General features: G+C 41.3%; 1 long non-coding RNA gene across 1 annotated transcript in view; it reads left to right on the forward strand.

Moving 5' to 3' along the window:
* LOC123279278 (uncharacterized) overlaps positions 1–21970 on the forward strand; it is a 47077-nt gene extending 25107 nt beyond the window's left edge. Inside the window, exon 3 of the long non-coding RNA XR_006517211.2 lies at positions 20760–21970. This is a non-coding gene — a long non-coding RNA (uncharacterized lncRNA). The remainder of the gene's footprint in view (positions 1–20759) is intronic.
* Positions 21971–22877: the final 907 nt, after the last annotated feature.

Consider the following 22877-nt stretch of genomic DNA (forward strand, 5'->3'; position numbering starts at 1 on the left):
GAAAACAGGTCTTAGACTGAGATTCTTAAGAGGGAATTCAGCTAGAATTTAGGAACGTTGTTTTGTTTTCCATTGTATTTATTTTTAGGGTTACCTTCTATTTATGGCAAGTAATACTGGTTTCCCACTTATGGTAACAATTTAAAGTTCTCTTTAAAGCTGATTTTTATTTTGTAAGTGATCGGGCGTAAGGAAAACTGGTGAAATGATAGGAAGCGTGATACATGGATATGGCAAAAACTGGGAGAGTGGTCTGGGACTGACTGAGGTTTGGGGAACACTGCAGGTATCTGAGAAAGAGAGAGAAGTGCTTCCTTAGGAAAGAACGAAGACCCTGAGGAAACCAAGGGAGCCATCAGGAGGACCGCCAAGAAGGAAGAGAAAGACTGGAGATCAGATTAGATATTCATACGGGAGGAGGATAACAAAGGTAGAATCCGACCTGTATTTGTATTTGTTAGACTGAGCGATGTTGTGAAAAGCAATTTAGCAAAGGTGTTCTTTGTCTAAGGCTATACAATGCAACAAGGACTGGTTGAAAAGTAAAAATGCCTGTCAACTAGCTGACTATTTCGTTTACATCAAGGCAACTCATCACTTTTTTTTTTTATCCAACTAATTAGCAGGCAAAACACACACACACATCCAGATGCCTGACCTGAACAGTTGTTTGGGCCTCAGTCTGAATTGCCTTGTGCAGAACAGAACATCATAATGCAGAGACAGGAATGACTGTTTCCCCTGCAACAAGGAAGCAGCTTTGTACCTGGTGGAGCTCGAGGGGCAGCATGCGAACTTGACCCTCCACCAAAATGTCCTCTCCAGCCTCCCCACTCACAGGCTCTGACACGCATGCTAATTGGTTTATGAGGAGAAGCAGGAATTGAAATGAAGCCACTATCAGCTGTTCATACCTCAGGTCAAACCAGTCCCACGATGAGATTGGAAGCCCTGGAAAAACAGGTCCTTGAGGAAGGGAGGCCTTAGATGGCTGAAGAACTTGAGAGGGAGTGTGGGGGATCTCAAAGGGAAGAGGAGGTGCCGTCACACGGCTGGAGTGCCACCGAAGGCCATTTTGCCTGCTTCCACATTTTGATCAGGGTCATGCCAGCTGGGATTAATGGGAACAAGTCAGCTGGCATCTGTAAATGACAGCTTGGTTTGTTGTTGTTAAGTATTTCAAAAGCACAGGAAATTGAAAGAACATTCTAACAGCCATTTATGTATTCATCACCCAGACTGAGTAAACATTAACATCTTCTAGCCTAATTTCATGAGCCATTTTTGTGAAAAGTGTTGGAAGTGTGATTCCTCTGGGGGCTCTGAGGTAAACCATCCAGTGCACAAGACCTTAGATGGCATCCAGGGCAACCCACTCTACAAATGACTGGAAAAAAGAAGGCCGGGAGTGGTCAAGTGACTTACCGAAGGCCTGGCACACGCACGGAGCCAAGCCCGGCCTCAGGTCTCCGGGCTCTTCCACTCCTCCAGCCGCCCAAGTTCTCCAGCTCTTTGCCTGCACCTCCCTCCGCCTTTTCAGAATCCCCAGGCCCCACCCCAAACCTAGATACTCTTTCTTTTTTATTATTATTTATGTTTCTTTTTTTTTCAGCCAGAGCAAGATTTACTGGCTTCCTCTCAGAAAGACTTTTTGGAATAGGGCTACTTCCTGACACACTAGTTAAAGGGCCTCCACGCTTCTTTAGAAGTCTTAACAACAATAACAATAAGAATGACAACGACTAACATTTATTCACTTCTCATTCTGTGCCAAGCCCTCTGTCAAGTGCCCTGTAGGCATCGTCCATTTAACTCTCACATTTATACTCTGGGGCCATTGCTGTGATTCCCATTTTAATGATGAGATAACTGAGGCTTTGCAATGTTAGGACTCACTCATGGGCCAGCTAGAAAGAGCTGGGATGCCTCTTACTGCTGACCCCACTGCAGCATGGGTGGAGCTGATGTGCTTTTCGCCAACTAGTCTCCTCTAATCTATTCTATCTGCCCTGCCTTGACCTAAACCAATGGGATTCTCAAGCCTGGCTGTGCACGAGAACCCCCTGGGGAGTTTGTTAAAAAAAAGACGCTCAGGCCCACCATCCACCTGCTGAATCAGAGTGTTCTAGTCTACAGCCCATGAATCTGCCTTAAAACAACCTCTCCAGGTGCTGCTGGTCCACTCCCGGCTTGGGAGCCTCTGTGTAAGGCTGTTGACTTTTCCAGTTGGCTGAGTCAAAGGGCCTAAGCTGCAAGACCTCCTGCCCTCCTCTTCCCTCCACGGTGGGCTGCTCATGTAGTTTCATGAGAGAGAGGGTACTGTATCAGGGCAAGGGTCCTGTAAGGTGCCTGCTGTTCAAGAAAATCCAGACATCTGGGCCCTCCTGCCACTTGTCTGCTACCCAGAAGGAGAGTTGTTACATGCAAGCAGAGGCCAGGTGGCCAGAAGAGGCGGGAACACATAGCCATCGCCAGCTGCCCCACCCTCTCCTTTGTGAGGAATCACTCAGGAGAAACCCCTGTCGGGCAGCTGTCCTCCTGCCGGGAAAGAGGTGGTTCTTCCCTGTGTGTCCATCAACTCTTCTAGTCAGCTGGTTCCCGCAGAGCCCAGCTCAGGAAGGCCCCAGCGGCTTGGTCAACATTATTGAACTGACTTCACAGCATCCCAGAGAAGGTAGAGCCATGGAAGGTTAGCCAGAGGAGGGACTGAGAGGCCACCAGGTCATTTGACAGCATGGAAACTGACGCCCAGAGAGGGAAACAGAGGGGAGGGGTCTGTATTTTGGCCCATATTTATCTATGAGAAGATTCAGGCTCAAAGAGACGTGGACAGGCTTACCCTGAATCAAATAATGTTAAATAGGCAAGTAGGTTAGTTACTTCATTAGTTAGCTATCAGAATAAGGGACAAAATACCTCCCTGGGTTTACCAAATCGGCTTTCTGAACTGTATGGACATCTCTCTCTTTGTCTGTCTGTCTGGTACATATTGATTAGGTGGGTTTGGAAAACATGACACCCGTGTCAGTGGCTACACAATGATTTGGAAAGCCATTCTCAGAAAGCGTTACACACATTGCCAACTCTTCTTCCTTGCACAAATTTCATTCCCGCGTCCAGGACTGGAACAGACGAGTACACTGGTGGGTTCAAGCCCATGACGAATCCAGGGCTTACCAAAGCCTGAGCCTTCTTAATCATTGCTCTTTCCATAATCTTACCCAATCGGTCATTATTCAATGGTTCTTCAGCTTTGTCAGTTCCACTTATACTCGATCCAATCCCCCTTTTTTATAGATTTTAAAATTATAGACAAATCAAGCGCCATGTAGTTTCTCGCCTATGCTGTCACCTCTCCAGTTTTCAGGAAAATAACAGTCATTGAGCATTCTCTGTGCACCAGGCACTGTTTGGAGCACTCTATGTGCCTCATCTTATGGAGCTTTTGCAATAGCCTTTCGAGGTTGATACTGTTACTATGCCTACTTTATACAGTAAGGCATCTGAAGCTCAGAGAAGCTCTGTGACTTGCCTAAGGTCACACAGCTGGGATTCAAATCTTGACAGACTTACTGCAGGACCTGTTCCCTTCACCACAGTGTTCCTCATAATTTGGAAATAGAATTTGAGATATTGAGAACGATCTACTTTATCAAGATTTCAATGAATATTTGTTGAGCGCCTTCGATAGGGAAGGTCTTACATGGTTTACAAAGGTGATCCAAGAGATAGCCCTTTCTTTCTTGGGGAGTCAGATATTGAATTAACATAGTAAGAGGCAGAATGTCCTAAAGGCTACATTAGAGGCACAGATAAAATGCAATAAAAACACAAGAATAGTCAGCAAGCAGGCAATCAGCAATGACTTCCCGGAGGAGGTGGCATATGTAACCTCCTTGAATGACAAATAATGCATTACTGGTACAGCTGGGAGAGGGCAGTCCCTAACTGCCAGGCAGGGTGGTATAGTGAGTGGGCTCAAAACCAGGTGCCATCATTCACTAGCTGTGCAGGTTCATCTCTGAGTTCTGGTTTCCTCATCTGGCCCAGTGGAGGTAGTCACGTGGACGACTCAGGGCTGTGGTGATTGTTGTGGGGATAATGCATGTGAAAATCTAGAACAGCACACAGGAGGGGCTCACTATTCCCTTTTGGGTTCACTGAGTCATTTGGGAACCCCTTGCTCCGGGGCCACTGTCGAACAATGCCTGGCCTGCGTTCCTCGGAGAAAACATTCTCGTCAAGGCTCGGCTTCAGTCAAATATTCAAAAGCCGGCCACTTCAACTCACAACAGGGCCTGTAAAGGAAACTGAGCTTTACAGCGCTGAACTTCAGCGGGGCAGCTAGGCGCGACTGTCATAGAACAAATGGATTGTTTATCAGCTCTCTATCTGCCCCTAACAAAACCATGTGAAATGAGGCATTCAACTCTCGGTTTTTTAAAAAGATGACAAACACTGGCTAATTTACCGGAGCAGAACATATTGAGCCAAATGTTTAGTTTTGCATTAAATCTATATCTAGCATTTTCATTAAAAGGGGCAAAATGTAGACTTTATTGATGCTTCAGTGCCCATTTCAGATTAATGCTTAACATTTAAAACTGTGCATGAAATTGCAAATGTATCAGCAAACACATAAGAAGGGGCAGACTGAGGGCTGGGTGCCTATTCACACGCAGCCATCTCTGAGGCTGCCCACGTGTTCCTGCGGGGCTATTTGCTCTCACCTGCCTAGGCTGTGACTAGTTAATATCCCTGATTGCTTAGTCAAATACCTTTTCAGACTGAGAGAGAGAGGACATGAAGAATAGGGGATCATATAATTTTTGTGTAATGAACAATTAAGTCATGATATACTTCTTGATTCAGAGTTGCTATTTGCAGGGTAATTAGGCTAGTATCCTTCTGTAAAACCTGTTAGCTTCCTTCATCATCATTCATGGGCACAGTGGAGCTGAAGTAGCTAAGGAATACAAAGAACTAAAGACCTGTATTTCAAACAGAACCTAATTTGTGCCACCACCAAAACTAACAAGATAAAAATTTTCCCCATTATGAGATGAGAACTTTTATTTATTATTTTTATAATCTTAAACCTTGACTCAGGTATGTCTTCTCTGTGGTTATCCAAATGGCTAGGGAGAAACTCTGTAACATAAGATATTTCACTACTTAGAGCAAGAAAAAGTAAATGCTATAAAAGAAAAGTGATGAAATTTAGAACGAGAAAGGAGGCTAGTGTAATTTTTATGGAAGTGGGTTTTGGAATCAGACTTCTTGGGTTCAAATCCTAGCTCGGTCCTTGCCAGCAATCACTGATTGGCAGACCATTCTGAATATGGGATGGAGGAGGGTTAGCTCTTCAAAGGGAAGGAGGCAATGTCCCAAGAGGAGAAACAAAAGGGATATAAGGAGATGGAAATAACTGATGTCTAGGCTACTTCAAAGACTTGTCATGTAACTGAGGGGTGGAGGGCAGGGACCAAAGGCCCACTCTTGAACCCATGGGACAGAGAGAGCAGGGCCCAGATGCTAAAGAGTTTAAAGCTGAGACTGAAGATTCATTTCAAACTAGCATGAGGATCCATAGAACAGGTTCATATCCAGCCCTTCTATACAATAGTAGCCCCATAGTCAGGGTGTGCCCCAAGCACGGCAGGAATGGGGACCACCAGCCATCAGAGCAAGTTGTATAAATATAGCATCCAGAAAGAGATTTATGATTGGTTTTAGAGAGTGAGGTGGGGTGTGTCAGAGAGGAGAGCCAGTGGAATGATCTATAGACTTCCAGAAATTTTATTTTGATTTTGTGTTTCATTCATTCAGGTATCCTCTTTGAAGTCATAGCACACAAGATTAGACACTAACTACTGACTGAGGCCATTGCTGAGTGCCTCAGTACCACCCAGCCCCCCTACCCAATAATCTTCAGGATGGTTTTAGAGATTCCGGTACTATCTTGAGGGATCTCTTATCCCTCCTTTTCTTTTGGTTCCAGGTTCCCAGAGAATAAAGCATCAATATCCAGGCCTCTATTTTCCAAGCTGTGTTCACAGAATAGCAATTCTAAGGGAAATATGGGTGCTACACAAGCAAAGGGTTCTACAAGCAAACAAATTTTAAGGACACTTTGTTAAACAAAGTTAAGTTTATTTCTATATTCTGGAGGACTTCTCAGAGCCTTTAAGATGTTAATGTGCCACGTAAATATCCAAAAGAGAATAAGATATGCCAATTTCCTAAGATTATTTGACCCCAGAATCTTTTCTTCCCCATATCCCACACTCTGTGAGGCTGGTATTTTTCTAACAATTTCTTTGGAAACCATTTTTCTAAGCTTGGAACTGGGAAGTTCTACTTCCACCTAGGATGTAAAAAGCCCCAAGGGAATGTTGCTCCCACACTAACAACAAGAAAAAGATGGATAAATCTACAAAACTATCATTTTTTTTGAGCCCATCAGAGAACTGAGCTGCAAAGCAACGAGGGGAACTGAATTCTAAAGGATGACAAGCCCTTTGGAGGAGAAACAAGACACATCAACTGTTTCCCTTGTGGTAAAGAATGGAAAGAATAGGTAATCACCATAAAATTGGGAAAGAAGGAAAATTCTTTAAGGCTAGCACGTGTGAGCTGGCATGAGAGTTTAGAATCCTTAAGCACTTCAGACACAAGAGGATTCCCAACTGCTTGCCATCTCTTTCCATTGGGCTCCACTTGGTGCCCATGAGGAAGATTGGAAGCAGGAGAGCAGACCTGAGAGACCCTTTCTCTTGGTGGGACGGTCCCGCAGCACCTGCCAAGATTTGACAGTAGAGCAAAAGTACCTGGAGAAGCCCATTCATACTCCAAGCCCTGTATGAGGACAAGGTGACAGATGTCTGCACCTGGGGGTAGGGCAAGAGGCACACTTGTGCCCAGAATTCAGCTCAGATACAAAGCAGAGGTCTGCTGCTGGGTGAGGGACAGGAAACTCTGTTGGGCCCAAGGTCCTCCACCAACTCAAAGCAGACTTCAGTTGCTATGGGAGAAAGAGCAGGAAACCTGCCTGTGCTCTGGATCCAGAACTTAGTAGGAGGCAGAGGTTGTCTGTCACTGGGGGAAGGGCTGAAATTCACCTCCATGAATTTATCCTTGTCATTGAAGGGGTCAAGTCAAGACAGAAGAGGGTAGACTGGCTGATTGGGAGACTTGGGGAGAGAGAACAGGATACCATAGTGGTTCCTGGCATGGGCACTGAAGTCAGACAGACCTGCCTTAGAATCCAGGGTCCACGACCCAATAGCTATGTGACCTTGGGCATGTTATCCAAAATCACTGAGCCTTAGTTTCCTTATGTAAAATAAGGAAGAGAGTTGTTGCACTGTTGGGAAAACTGGAGTCATGTAAAACACTTGCCACAGTGTCTGGCGCACACAAAGCAATCAATAAAGGATAGTTGTTGGTTTGATTACAGCAGTTGTTGGAAACTGACACAGAACAGCTGAATATTAGTCTGCTAGGGCTTCCATAACAAAATACCATAGACTGGGTGGCTGAAGCACCAGAAATTTATTTTCTCACAATTCTGGAGACTGGAAGTCTGACATCAGGGTGCCAGCAAAGTTGGGTTCTGGTGAGAGCTCTCTTCCTGATTGCAGTTGGCCGCCTTCACACTCTGTCCTCACACGGCAGAGAGAGCGAGAGCAATCTCTTTGATGTCTCTTCTTATAAGAACAGTAATCCCATCATGAGGGCCCTACTCTCAGACCTCATCTGAACCTAATTGTCTCCCAAAGGCCCCATCTCCCAGACACCATCACACTAGGGATTAGGGCTTCAACATACGAATTTGAGGAGGGGACACAATTTAGTCGATAGCTAAAAGGACACTTTCCCAGTTGTAGCAGCTATTAGTTGTTTTTACCTGACAATCATTTGGTTCTCCTTCTTCCCTTAACATCTGCCTGGTTTTCTTCTAGGAATACACTTACCCACTCTCAACCACGTGATTCAGGTGAGGCTGACCCCTCTCCATCCCTACTTGTAGGGGTGGGGACGTAACCAAGGCCTGGCCGACAATCATATTCCGTCTCCAGGCCATAGTGATCAGTTCAGAGATAAAGGCATATTCACCAAGGCAGTCCTATGAGAGAAAGTCTTGGGACTTTTGATGTAACAACTGGGGAAGAGAAACTCTTCCATCTCCTGAAGTTGCTAAACCTGGAGTTGCTAACTATGAAGAGAGACCCTACCTGAGATGGAAGTCTCTGTATTCAAAGGAAGAGCTGAGAGATCATGATGGAGTCCTGGAGACATTGTTTGAATGCTGGACTATCAAATAATTAAGCTGAATTAATTTCTTTATAATATTGAATGAACCCAAGCATTTTCTCTCAAATCAACTTGCTATTTGACAAAACTCAATCCTTATTGTTTCAAAACTACATCAAGAGAAAATCCTTGTGACCTTGGATTAGATAGAGTTCTTAAATACAACATCCAAAGCATGAGCCATAAAAGAAAAAATTGACAAATTGGACTTGCTCAAAATTTTTAAATTCTGTTCTATGAAAAACACTGTCAAGAGAATGAAAAGGCAAGCTACAGATTAGGAAAAAATATTTGCAAATTACATTTCTAACAAAGGATTTATACCAAGAATATATAAAGAACCTTCAAAACTCAATAAAAATGAAATAAATTTTAAAAATGGGAAAAGATCTGAACTGACACTTCCCCAAAGAAGATATACAAATAGCAAATGGGTACATGAAAAGACGCTCAACATTGTTAATCATTACAGCAATGCATATTCAAATCACAATGAGACACTACTAGACACCCATTGAATGGTTTTCTTTTTAAAAAAAAAAACCTGACAATAATAAGTGCTGATGAGGCTTGGGGAGCAACTGGAACTGTCGTATAATGCAGGTGGGAATGCAACCATGGTACAGCTACTGTGACGGATCGAGTAAGTTTCCTCCCAAAATTCATGTCCACTCCGAACCTCCGAATGTGACCTTATTTGGAAGTAGGATCTTTGCAAATATAATTAGTTGAGTTAAGACGAAATCATCACTGATTAGGGTAGACCCTAAATCCAGTGACTTGCATCATTAAAAGAAGAGGCGAGGACACAGAGAGACACATGAGAGAACATGCGAAGGCTGAGACAGAGATTGAAGTGATGCAGCTGCGAGCCAAGGAACCCCAAGGATTGCCAGGAGCCATCAAGGCTAGCAAGAGGCAAAGAAGGATTCTCCCTTAGAATTTTCAAAGGGAGCAGGGCCCTGCCATCACCTTGATTTCGGACTTCTAGCTTCCAGAAGTGCGACAAAATAGATGTCTGTTGTTTCGAGCCGTCAAGTTTGTGGTAATTTGTTACAGCAGCTCTAAGGAACTGAAAAACAGTTTGGCAGTTTCTCATTAAGTTAAACCTGCATTTATGAAGTAACTCAGGAATTTCATTCCTAGATATCTACCCAAGAGAAATAAAAACTTACGTTCACACAAAAACCTTTACGTGAACTGTTGATAGCAGCTTTATTTGTAATCGCCAAAAACTGGAAACCATCCAAATGCCCTTCAAGTGGTGCACGGATAAACAAATTGTGGCACATCCACACTATGGAAGACGACTCAGCAGTAAGAGGAACTAACGATTGCTAAATGTAAGAACACGAATGAATCGCAAATGCACGATGCTAAGTGGAAAAAACCACACTCAAAAGGCTACACACTGTATGATTCTATTTACATGACATTCTAGAAAAGGCAAAACTATAGGAACAGAGAGCAAATTAGTGGTTACCAGGGACTGGGGGTAAGAAGAGGGGCTGACTACAAAGGGGTAGCAAGAAGAGAAGAGATTTCTTGGGGTGAAGGAACTACTCTCTATCCTGGGTGTGGGAGTGGGTATGCAGCTCTATGCACTCATCAAAACTCACAGAAGCAAACAGCAAAGAGTGAATTTTACTGCACGTAAAAATTAAATAAACAATAAATACTACATCAAAGATATAGAAACAGCTTGCCAAGATAATATATATCATGTATTTGCTTTTAATGTCATGCATGCTTATGATGGTAAAATCTTCATTTGTATATTTGCTTTGATACATCTAAGAAGGTTGAGGTTTCATTCAACAACAGTTTAGTTCAAAACCCATTATGGAGCATCAACCAGACTCAGTAGTTTCTTGTCCACTGAAGGAGACTGGCTGGAGCCTCCAGGATTGACAAGGTGGAGTGCTTCAACAGGAACCACTTTGGAGCTGTCGTGTTAATAAATCAGATTTGTGTAATTTTCTCAAAATAGAAAATAACCTCAAAACATCCATCTGAAAAAATAAGATCACAAAAAGAGGAAGGCAGAGGAGGATGCAAAACTGTCTGAGCAGTCACAAACCTTAGAAAAATTAAGTACTAAATGTGAAAGGAAAAACGGGTTTCAGTATATCTATTACCAGGTCAGCCAGACTGTAGGTTACCAATTGAGAAATGTTCACTAGTACAAATAGATTTCTAACCTTTTACCTAAAGAAAACAATGTTATGAAGCTCCAGTGGTCCATCATCTTTGACGGAGTTAGTATACGTAATTCTTAAGAAAGTAAGCTCTAGAGTTAGATAATCTTAGTTTTAATCCTAGATCTACTAACCCATCTGTAACCTTGGCCAAATCACTTAATCTGTAAAATGTGGATATTAATGTCTACATTACAGAGTTGTCACATGAATTATAGAACATAATGTGTGTGCTAAGGTTTACAGTAGTATCCGGCATATAATAAACCCTCAGCCAAAACAATACTGAAAAAGAAGAACAAAGTTGGAAGACTCACAATTTCCCATTTCAAAACTTAACCACGAAGCTACAGTAATCAAAACAGTGTGGTACTAGCACAAAGATAGACATATAGACCAATGGAATAGAATTGAGAGTCCAGAAACAAACCCACGCATCTATGGCCAATTGATCTTCAACAGGGGTGCCAAGTCCATTCAATGGGGAAAGAATAATTTCCTCAACAAGTGGTGCTGGGACAACCAGATATCTGCCTGCAAATGAATGAAGTTGGACTCCTAGCTCACACCCCATTTACAAGAATGAACTCAAAATGTAGCAATGACCCAGATGTAAGAGCCCAAATCATAAAATTCTTAGAAGAAAACTTAGGGCTAAATCTATATGACCTTGGATTTGGCAACAGATTTTCAGATATGACACCAAAAGCATAGGCAACAAAAGAAAAATGGATAGGTTGAACTTCATCCAATTTGTGTGTCCAAGTACTTTATCAAGAAAGTGAAAAAGACAACCTACAGAATGGGAGAAAGTATCTGCAATTCATATATCTGATAAAGATCTAGTGAATTGTATAATTAGTTTTCCAGAATATGTAAAGAACTCTTACAACTCAACAACAAAAAGACAAACAAGCAAACTTAAGAATGGGCAAAGGTAAAATCTTTTTAAAAAAAAAAAAGGGGGGGGGCTGGCCCCATGGTCGAGTGGTTAAGTTCGTTCGCCCCGCTTCAGTGGTCCAGGGTTTTGCCAGTTCGGATCCTGGGCACGGACATGGCACCTCTTGTCAAGCCATGCTGAGGCGGCATCCCACATGCCACAACTAGAAGGACCCACAACTAAAAATATACAACTGTGTACCAGGGGGCTTTGGGGAGAAAAAGGAAAAATGAAACCTTTAAGAGAAAAAAAAAAAAAAAGAATGGGCAAAGGACTTGAATAGACATTTGTCCAAAGAAGATATTCAAGTTGCAAATAAGCACATTAAAAGATGCTCAACATCATTAGTCATTAGAGAAATGCAAATCAAAACCACAATGAGATAACCACTTCACACCCACAAGGATGGCCATAATCAAAAAAAAAAAAAAAGAAAACAACAAGTGTTGGGGAGGATGGAGCAATTGGAATCCTCATGCATTGCCAGTGAGAACGTAAAATGGTACAGCCACTAAAGAAAACAGTTTGGCAGTCCCTCCAATAGTTAAATATAGAATTACCACACGACCCAGCAATTCCACTCCTAGGGATATACCCAAAAGAATTGAAAACAGGTACTCAAATAAATACATGTACACACATGTTCATAGCAGCACCATTCACAATAGCCAATGGGTGGAAACAACTCAAATATCTAACAACTGACAAATGGATAAACAAATTGTGGTATATACATACAATAGAATATTATTCAGGCACAAAAAGGAATGAAGTATTGATACATGCTACAACACGGATAAACCTGGAAAACATTATTGTAATGTTTTAGAAGCTAGACAAAAAAGACCACATATTGTATTATTCTATTTATGTGAAATATCCAGAATACGCAAACCCATAGAGACAGAACGTAGATTGGTAGTTACTAGGGGCTGGGGGGGAAGAGAAAATGGGAAGTGACTGCTTAATGGGTACAGGGTCTTATTTTGGAGTAATGGAAATGTTTTTGGAAGAGAATAAACGTGATGATTGCACAACATTGTGAAAGTACTAAATGCCACTGAATTGTTCACTTTAAAATGGTTAACTTCATGTTATGTGAATTTTTCCTCAAATTAAAAATTTGTTGAGTATGAATTAGATCTAGAAAATATTTTACTGAGAACATTAATGAAGATTTGAAAAAATGTAGAAAATATAAGCCTCCAGTAGGTGTTAGCTATTTTTTTAATCTAAGGTTTTGCCTAATGCAATGCTGAAATAGTATAATTTAAAATATGAACGGACTGGAAGGCAGAGCACCTGCTCCTCCATGTCAGATGATTCAACAGTGAGTCACATAAAACTTCCTAAGTTCTGTGCTTTTTAAGTTTGGTGCTTTGTACATTCTGACAGTCCTTTCACGTGTGGTGCAAGAGTAATGAACAGGAAGATCCGCATAGGGTAGAATCTGATGCTAGCTGTTATCTCTTCAAAAAGCCAGCCCGTGCCATGGAAGAAGGAGAAAGCCAAATGTATGTAAGGATGTGCAGGAGCTCTCATCCTGCTGCTGCAGAAAGCAAGCTCGAGTCATTAAGCCCAGCCACAGATATATGGAATCCAGAAACCACGTTGTAAGAACACTATAATTAGTCCAGAAACCAACATGTTTCTAGACACTTAATATTGGAAAAGAGCCCAAAAAATTATTGAATAAATGGGACACTTGGTTAGATATTAGAGGGAAATTTTTATTTGGTTCCTTACTTCATACCGTGGGGCAAAATAAACTCCAGGCGGATTAAGAGTTAAATGTAGAGAGAAAGGGGGCAAAGAGGGAGGGAGGGAGGGAAAAGGAAGAGTCAGAGAGAAATCTTTTAATGCAGGTGGATGCGCATTTGCTCTCTGAGTGAGGAAAGACTTTTTTTTAAGATTTTATTTTATTTTTTTTTATTTTTCCTTCTTCTCCCCAAGTCCCCCCAGTACTTAGTTGTATATTTCAGTTGTGGGTCCTTCTGTCTGTGGCATGTGGGATGCTGCCTCAGCATGGCTTGATGAGCAGTGCCAGGGCCACACCCGGGATCTGAACCAGCAAAACCCTGGGCCGCTGAAGCAGAGTGCGAGATCTTAACCACTTGGCCACAGGACTGACCTGAGGAAAGACTTTCTAAGCTTAAGAGAAAGAAAAGAAATCATCAAGAAGCTATTGCTACATTTAACTACACAAAATTCTTTGCATCAAAATTATGAGCACATTTTTTAGAAACTGAGAAATATTTCTGTATAAATAAGACAAAAAGTCATATCCTCCAACATAAAGACTTCAAATAAATCAATAAGAAATGGATTAAGGCATGAAAGACAATATGATAAAGAAGAAAAAGAAATAAAGAGCATATAAAATAACTCGATTTTTAATAATAAAAAAATTAAACATAGGAGCCAGCCCTGTGGTGTAGTGGTTAAGTTCACATGCTCCACTTTGGCAGCCCAGGGTTCGCATCCTGGGCACAGACCTACACACCACTCACCAAGCCATGCTGTGTCAGCGTCCCACAGACAAACAATATAGAGGGAAGCTGGCACAGATGTTAGCTCAGTGACAATCTTCCTCAAGCAAAAAGAGGGAGATTGGCAACAGATATTAGCTCAGGACCAATCTTCTCCCACACCCTAAAAAGAAAAATTAAACACAAAATTATAATATATCCTTCTCCTCTTGTACAATTAAGAAAGATTAGAAAAAAAGCATTCCTTGTCAGTAAAGGTATGGTAAAATGAGCCTTGTTCTCCCCTGATGTAAATTAATAGAACTTTCCCAGGAAACAATTCACAATATTTATCAAATAGTCATCCCTTTGGCTCAATGAATCATTTTCCATAAATGTACTCTGGAAGGAATTAAACTGAAATGGAGGTAAACTGTGCTCCTTTTAGAAAATTTTATAACAACAAAACAATGTTATACAACCTAACGCTAAGAGAATTAAAAAATTATGGCATCATTACATAAGAATACATTATGCAACCATCAAAACGATATTTATAAAGCAAAATATCTATATAAAATTTTTAAAATATTTTTAAATATTTTAAAAATATTTTAAACATAGGAAATAAAATTTTACATTCCATGTAACCTCAATTACGATAAAACATAGGAAGTGAACTGGCAATACCTACCTAGATAAAAAATGCACATACTACTTGACCTAGCAATTCCACTTCTAGGAATTTGTCCTAGATACATGAGAGCAGAAATGACATGTATACAAGATATTTATTGCAGCATTGCTTGCAATAGCAAAAGGCTGAAAAAAACCTAAATGTACATCAAATCAGTTAGAATTCAGGCATAAAATGGCATACAATCCAGCCAGCCAAAAAGAAAAAGGGAAAGAAAAGCTCTATCTATACTGATATGGGACAATCTTTAAGGTCTATTGCTAAGAGAAAAAAGCAAGATATAGAAAAGAATGTACAGTACATTATGACTTGTACTGAGCAGAGGAGAAGGAGATACTTGCAAAGGTGCTGGTACAGTAGTGCCCCCCGTCTCCATTCCAAGGGGGCACAGTCCAAGAACGCCAGTGGTGCCTGAACTGAAGAAGTACCGAACCCTACAGATACTATGTTTTTTTCTATACGTATATTCCTATGATAAGGTTTAATTTATAAATTAGGCACAGTAAGAGAATAACAACAATAACTAATAGCAAAGTAGAACAATTATAACAATACATTGTAACAAAAGTTAGGTGAATGTAGCCTCTCTCAAAATATCTTATTGTAGGCTACTCACCCTTCTTCTTGTGACGATGTGAGATGATACAGCGCCTACGTGATGAGAGGAAGTGAGGTGAGTGACATCGGCACTGTGACGTGGCATCCCTGAGTTGCAGCAGGACAGCTCGAGATTTCATCATGTTACTCACAATGCTGCACAATTTAAGACATGAATTGTTTATTTCTGGAATTTTCCACTTAATATTTTCAGACTGCCATTGACCACAGGTAACTGAAACGGCAAAAAGCGAAATCACGTATGAGAGAGGGACACTACTGTATGTCTATAGACCATCGCTGGAAGACTACCAAGGACATCACTAAGAGATTGCCTCTGATGGTGAACCAGAGGGCCAGGGGCAGGCAGAGAGGGAGACGAGGGACGCTTACTTTTTACTATATTACCTTTTGTACTATTTACATTGTTTTGGGGTTTTTTTTTTTTTTTTTGAGGAAGATTAGCCCTGAGCTAACATCTGCCGCCAATCCTCCTCTTTTGGCTGAGGAAGACTGGCCCTGAGCTAACACCTGTGCCCATCTTCCTCTACTTTATATGTGGGACACCTACCACAGCATGGCTTGACAAGCCGTGCTATGTCAGCACCCTGCATCCAAACCGGCGAACCCCGGGCCACCGAAGCAGAACATGTGCAGTTAACCACTGAGCCACCGGACCGACACCATGTACTACTTACATTTTTAACCATTTTTCAACTATTCAAAAATAATTTTAAGATGAAAAAAAGTCAAAATTTAAAATTATTATACATAGAAACGTGGGGAAAACAACTGAAGAAAATGTCCTAAAGTTTCCATAGACTTTAATCCTTAAATGGTGGGATTAGTGGTGATTGTTGTTTTCTTCTACACACTTTCTTTATTTTTCAAATATTTCACATTGAGAATGTATGGCTTTCACAACAAAGAAAAATTAACATGATTTTAGATAGATGATAGATAGGTAGATGATAGATAGATGATAGATAGATAGATAGGTAGATAAAAAAGATCAGGTCCTGGTGCAGTCCACTCAAGCCTATTTAATCCTTATGCAACTGAAATAGCGCTTATCTACAAGGCAGATAGTAGCAAACAAAGTGTCATAACTCTAGCAATAAAAACAGAAAACGAAGTTGAATAAAAACTACTCTTAGATGATGGTAGAGAAGGTCTATGAAGATTCCAAGGCATTTCTGGGCACTTTCCCTAATTTAGGACAATAATGTGTTCTTTAGAAAGATATAGATCAGAAAAATGTAGCATCTTAGTGTTAAATGCAACACCAAAGATGACCCAGTCCAAGGCCCTCGTTGTTCTGAAGAAGAAGAAGACTGGCCCTGAGCTAGCATCTGTGCCCATCTTCCTCTATTTTATATGTGAGACACCTGCCACAGCGTGGCTTGTCAAGCGGTGTGTAGGTCTGTGCTAGGGATCCAAACCTGTGACAGGGATCCGAACCTGCGAACCCCAGGCCACTGAAGAAGAGCACTCCAACTTACCCACTACACCACTGGGCCAAGGCCCTCACTGTAGGATGAAGAAACAGACTCAGAGAGGTTACGTGACATGTTCAAAGTCACACCGCTACTTAACAGCAAATCCAGGGGTCAAAACCAGGCCATCTTTTCATAGCACCTTCATATTATAAACTGCAAAGTAACAGGAACATAAAAGTGGAGGAGGATGCAAACTAAATTCCTAAAATTATTGCATAAAACTACTATAACTACAGAGAGATCTTATGTCCAGAATTAAAATAAATTTGAGGTTCTTTTTTGCTCTCTTTGACTCCTTACTTAACTTTCTTATCATGAACAACTATGTGTAACAACACAAATTAATCTTTGAAAGTTGCCTTTAGAAGAATTTTTTAAAAAAATTTAACGCCCCTGAATGGAAAAAATAGATAGTAGCATAGTTACTAATATTCCCAGCCCTCCTGATGGGCAAAGGGTTGCCACATTTGTTTCTTAACGATGTCCCAGGTCTTTCTGCCCGAGTTTTTACGTTCAGGTGGATTATTTAAAGTAGCAGGAAAATTCATACAATCAACTACTACACAGCAATTGGAATGAACACATGTCACACAACAACATGGATGAATTTTACCAACAAAAAAGTAAACTAAAGAAGTCAGCGACAAAACAGGACATATGCATGATTCTATTTATATAAAGTTCAAAAATCAGGATAGGAATCAATGCTGTTTGGAATCAGGATAGCGGCATCCCTTGGGGCGGCAGTGGGGACAGTGACCCAGAGGGGGCGTTAAGGGGGCTTCTTGGGACCCAGTACCTCTGTGTCAGCATACAGATTCCAGTTACACACTGCATTCATTTTGTGAACATTTTTGTAGGTAAGTTCAATAAGAAGTTTGCTTAAAAATCAAAACAAAAGTAAAATCAACAACATCTATTTAAAAAAGCCATCTGTGAAAAAACACATTTTGTAAACATGATTCTTTAAAAAACTTTTGGAAAAGTAAAACACCATACAAATGAAAATATATTTTAGTATCCCATGTTCAGACAGGACGGATAATACAGAATAATGGCTAAGATTCAGAACAATATATTCCAAAAATTGCAGGCTTAAATTCCCTGGTTACCATTAGCATTGTGTTTTTCTCAATGCCTGAAATAACACCTAAACAAGGGCAGGTGCTTCAGGCAAAATGGTATTTGGGTGATTTTAAAGACCTTAATGAGATCAGGTAATTGCTTTGTGAAGCTAAAAACTTTACCTTCAATTAGCTAACCAACAGCATCATACATCATCATAAGTATCTCGCTCCCTTCCCCCTACATACCATCGAGTCAATAGATGGGAGGCAGGTGTCTAAGAAACCACTTCCTCTGGACGTCCGAACCTGCACTCAGGGGCCATTTTTTAAACATTTATTAAATTAGTCTGGTCTAATTTACAATTAATGGAAAGTCTGTAGTAATGCAAATTCCATAAGCAGCTAAGGAGAGCTAAAGCTTTGAACCAGGGTGTGAAACAAACACAGTTTATGTTCCTTCTACATTTACTTCTTTGCAATTCGTGAAATACTTAAAGAAATCATTTTAAAACATTTGGGTTTCCTGCTTCCATTTGCTAAACGGATGATGCTGATACAAATAGCAGTAATAACAGGCTACTCTCAACAGCGTCATTTTTCAGTAAACTAGGTATACTTTAAACAAAACTCTTAGTCGAAATTGAGAAGTGTGAATTGGAAATTGAATGAAACAACCAAATCTGAAGGGAAAGATGGCCAATATAAACCCACAGAAGCACTTCCTCTTAAAATTCATGTGGGTAAAGAGAGCGGGGAGAACATCTTCTTTCAGTGGTTGCTCAGGCTTCAACAGACCTAACCGTGTCCTCCCCCCACCCATGCCCAAGCCCAGCCAAGACTCTCTCTCCTGCGTGTGCTGCCCTTCCTGTGCTTTCTGCTGGGCTCCTGAGGCCATCCAGGGAAGCTGTGTTTCTGGGGGCCAAGAAGTAGGAACTTTAATGAGAGTGCAAGGCTGGAGAGGGAGGGAAATGTCTCTCCTCTCTGCTGGGGAGGGCATATGGTTTTCACTTTCATTCTGCAGTACAGTATTTATTAAAAGCTGGCTGCATGCCAAACACAGTGCTAGATGCCGGGGACTCCAGGGTAAGCCACTGTGCTGCTATATGTTCAGAGGCCCTTGTGGAACATGCGTCAAGGGGTCAGATGAAGAAGAAATATAACGATACTAAACAGATTATATAATGGGAACACCAAATCACATGGACCAGAAGCAGACTTTTTTTTTTAACACTTTGAAAGATATAAAGTGTATTTTATATGCTCATTTCCTCAGAAAACTGGAAATGGCGCTCCAGTCAGTTTATTAGTTTCTTTGTGTAATAGAATAATGTGCTACATATACAGAAATTGCATATCCCCTATACGTATTGTATTGTAATCCCTTCCAGATTTACTACTAGACTTGAATTAAGGCAAAAAAGATTACATAAAATGAACAAAAACCCTCAACTCTCTTCTGACAGCTAGAGCGAGACCTGGCTTGACGCTTTCTGAAGGGTACAACAGTAAATGAGAAAGTTCACATTGCAACATTGACCGGTATAGTACCTGAGGCCTTGGGCTAACCTTCTCCATGTTTCCTTATCTGGAAAACGAGGTCCATAACAGTATCCACTTTACAGGATTTTTGTGAGAATTAAATGATAGAAAGTAGTGAAGGACTTACATAACGTTTAGTACATCATAAGTGTTCAGTATATGTTCATTCGACACCTACTTATCGAGCCCCTATTCTTGTGTCAGGCTGGAGATATTTAGCAATACACAAGACAGACAAAAATCCCTGCCCTCGTGGCATTAACATTTCAATGAGAGATAAATAATAAATAAATAAGCAAAAAATATTACATCCCATGGTTATAAGGGAAATAGAGAAAGTAAATTGTGGGAGGGGAATAGGGAAGAGAGGGTTGGGATTTTAAGTGGGACGGCTAGGGAAGGCCAAGCCTGCGGGAGGTGAGGGAGCCAGCCAAGGGGACGGGACGAGAGTGCCAGGTAGAGGAAACAGCAGACACCAACGCAGAGAGCTCTGCATGACTGGAGGGAGAGAGGATCCGCCCATAATCCCTTCTCCAAAATGCTGGAACCCAAAAACCTCTGAAGATTCTAGTCATCCGTAGTCCCTGCCCTCTTTCACTCCCAGGTCTGTGAACACCATCATCTCTCTCCCTGGAACAGCATTTCATTTCCTTTTCTCTGCATTGGGAGCCGCTGGAAAGTTCTGCCATGGCATCCTCTTTGCAGCATCTCTTGGTCAGCCCCACTACACCCCAGTGCAACAAGTGCGTGCCCCCTGGGGAAACAAGTATTATTACTCCTCTATTATCATTATCACGATTATTGCTTAGCCTGGTCCAAAAAAAAAAAAAAAGCAGAACTAAAGAACCGTCCTTGGAGGGATGGGCGCAGTGTATTAGGACTGGAGCAACATCTCCCTCAAACAGGATTTCCACCTGAAAGCTGAAAATTTCTCTATATTTGAAGAAAATCTTGGCCCGCATTGTGACATCTAAAGAATAAGGATTGGTCATTTTCTACTCTTAAAGGGGAAATAAACTGAACGAGGAAGAGGAACCCTGAGAAGGAGGGGGGAAAAGAGACAGGGAATGAATAAAAAGAAGTGGAGAGGCAAGGAAGGATGAAGGGCATAATTAAATTCTAAAAGAAAAACATACACAAGTGTAATAGACACTAACTCATTAGGCACTTCCCTTCCTGCAAGTATCTACGGGGGGGAGATGGGGTGACAGTTAATCCTTTCCTGTGGTAGTCTTTGGAGAGTGACGAGATTTTCGAATATTTAAGATTTTGAATAATATCAAACTCCCCATCCAAATTAGAAAAAATTCTAATGGTTAGAAAATATGCTTTAAAAGTTTTTCTTTATTTAAGTGAGAAATTGTCTCATTGGCTTGCATCTGAAAAATCGCTTGAAACTAGCAACGACTTTTTTTTTTTTTTTTTTTTTTTTAAGCAGCTACACGAGAAAGTCTTCTGCGGCCTCGAAAACCTCGCGGCGACCGCCGGATGCTCCAAAGTCAAGATCCTCCGCAGACAGGAAATGCCTTCGCCAGCTCCAAGGTCTCCTCCCCGCAGCCGTCTCTATTGTCTGGGGAGGTTTGTGCACATCCGACTGAAGAGGTTTCCCGCCTGCAACTGCGAATCAAAGAGCTGCCTCAAAAGGAGGGAATCCGTGGGGGCTTTCCAGCTTTTCTAGCTAACCCTTGGCGCCTGTTGTGTGCCAGGTATTGATGCCTCCTCTCAGGTGAACCACCCACCTCTTTAGGAACTGAGGCTGAGAATTCATGTTTCCCAAGGCCCCCAACCGGCAAGGGAGGTGTAGGGGAGTCACCTGCCTGACTTCCAGCCCCGCTTTTATCCACAAGGGTGTCATTCCTGAGAAAGGGTTCAGCCACATCTGAAGGGGTAGCTGCTGTTCTGCAGACCTTGGATCTCAGATACTTTGGTGAGTGGAAGAAATCCCCAAAGTGCTTCTCATTTCCATTCAACAACAATAGCCAAAAATGTATCCAAGGGCAAAATGAGATTACACAAATGCAGAGTCCAGCTGGAATTTCATGAAACCCAAACGGGATGAAAAGTAAATGTCAGTACAACATCTGATTATTTTTACTGCAAGATAAACTCTAACCATTTAGAAGCATCCTGAGTGACTGTTTAGTTTTCCACCTTCTCTTGTCGTCAGTAGTCACATAAATATCACTGCCAAACACAGATTTAAAGCATCATTGATGATTAGATTTTGAAGAAAAATCAGAAGGGTGAGCTTCTGCGTTTGTCATGTTCCATGAGGCAGTATAACTGAAATGGGAATTTTAGTAGGTGCTGCCTGTCTCCAGCAACGTGCATTTCCTTCAAGTCCGAATATATATATATAGTTTTAAAGATTTTATTTTTCCTTTTTCTCCCAAAGCCCCCCGGTACATAGTTGTGTATTTTTAGTTGTGGGTCCTTCTAGTTGTGGCATGTGGGACGCTGCCTCAGCATGGCTTGATGAGCAGTGCCGTGTCCACGCCCAGAATTCGAACCGGCGAAACCCTGGGCCGCTGAAGCAGAGTGCCCAAACTTAACCACTCGGCCACGGGGGCCGGCCCCCCCAAATATATTTTCTTGAATCCCTGCCCTGCCCCCGTTAACTAAAATGAATATTCACAGCAATGAAACCACAAAAAAAAAAGTTTGTCAGAAATGTTGAAAGAGAGTAGGTACTTTCACTATCGGAGATGGTTTCCTCTTTTCCCACAAGATGTCTTATCAGCTTTCACCCTGAGAAAACTATAAAAAGTAAGAAAAAGAAACCTTATGCAATAGTTCTCTAAATAAAATACTACACAGCAGCCCAGTCATCCCTAAAAGTGACATTGTTTAAAGAGTCAAAGTACATCATCCAGCAAAATCAATATCCTATTAAGTTAGAAAGGGTTCTGAATATCAAAGACCAACCAACTGAATAACTGAAAGTATAAGTACACGACCCAAGGGATTAATCACACACTGTCATGGTGAAATTAGGGCAATTCTTCCAATCATTAACGTTTTGCTTACAAAAATGTGCTTTTCTGTTTGTCTTTCTGCTAAATGATAACCGTTTTCAAGTTGAATCTCCTGATAAAAAGAGTTAAAAACAAGACAGGAGTTGTGCTGTAAAGGTCATATATGCTGCTTCAACATGAAATAGCCAAAAGGCAAACAAATGAAAAATGCCTGGATCGTAGGAAGAATTTGTAAATATTCATTGGCAATCTGCAATGGGGCACTTTAGAAAACAGTTACTGCCAGCCTGTGTCCTGAGCATGCTGTGCTTTCTCCACGTAACGCCCTCTCCATTCAGAAGGACATGTCTAGATTCAGAGTCCAAGCCCCTTGAAGACAGTTAGGAATAGCTTTAAATTGGAAAACAGCCTGGTTTCAAGGATTGTCTACTTTAAAACGAGATTTCACCCCTCAACTCTTCTAGTGTCAATCAATACAAAAGCCTGTGTTTCTCTGCTTGATAGTCACGATACAATTATTCTCAATAATAAACATTAACCAGAGGTTATCTCCAGGAATGAAACATGCATGCACCAATTTC

The sequence above is a fragment of the Equus asinus genome, chromosome 2, assembly GCF_041296235.1.
Source record: "Equus asinus isolate D_3611 breed Donkey chromosome 2, EquAss-T2T_v2, whole genome shotgun sequence".
Lineage (NCBI taxonomy): Eukaryota > Metazoa > Chordata > Mammalia > Perissodactyla > Equidae > Equus > Equus asinus.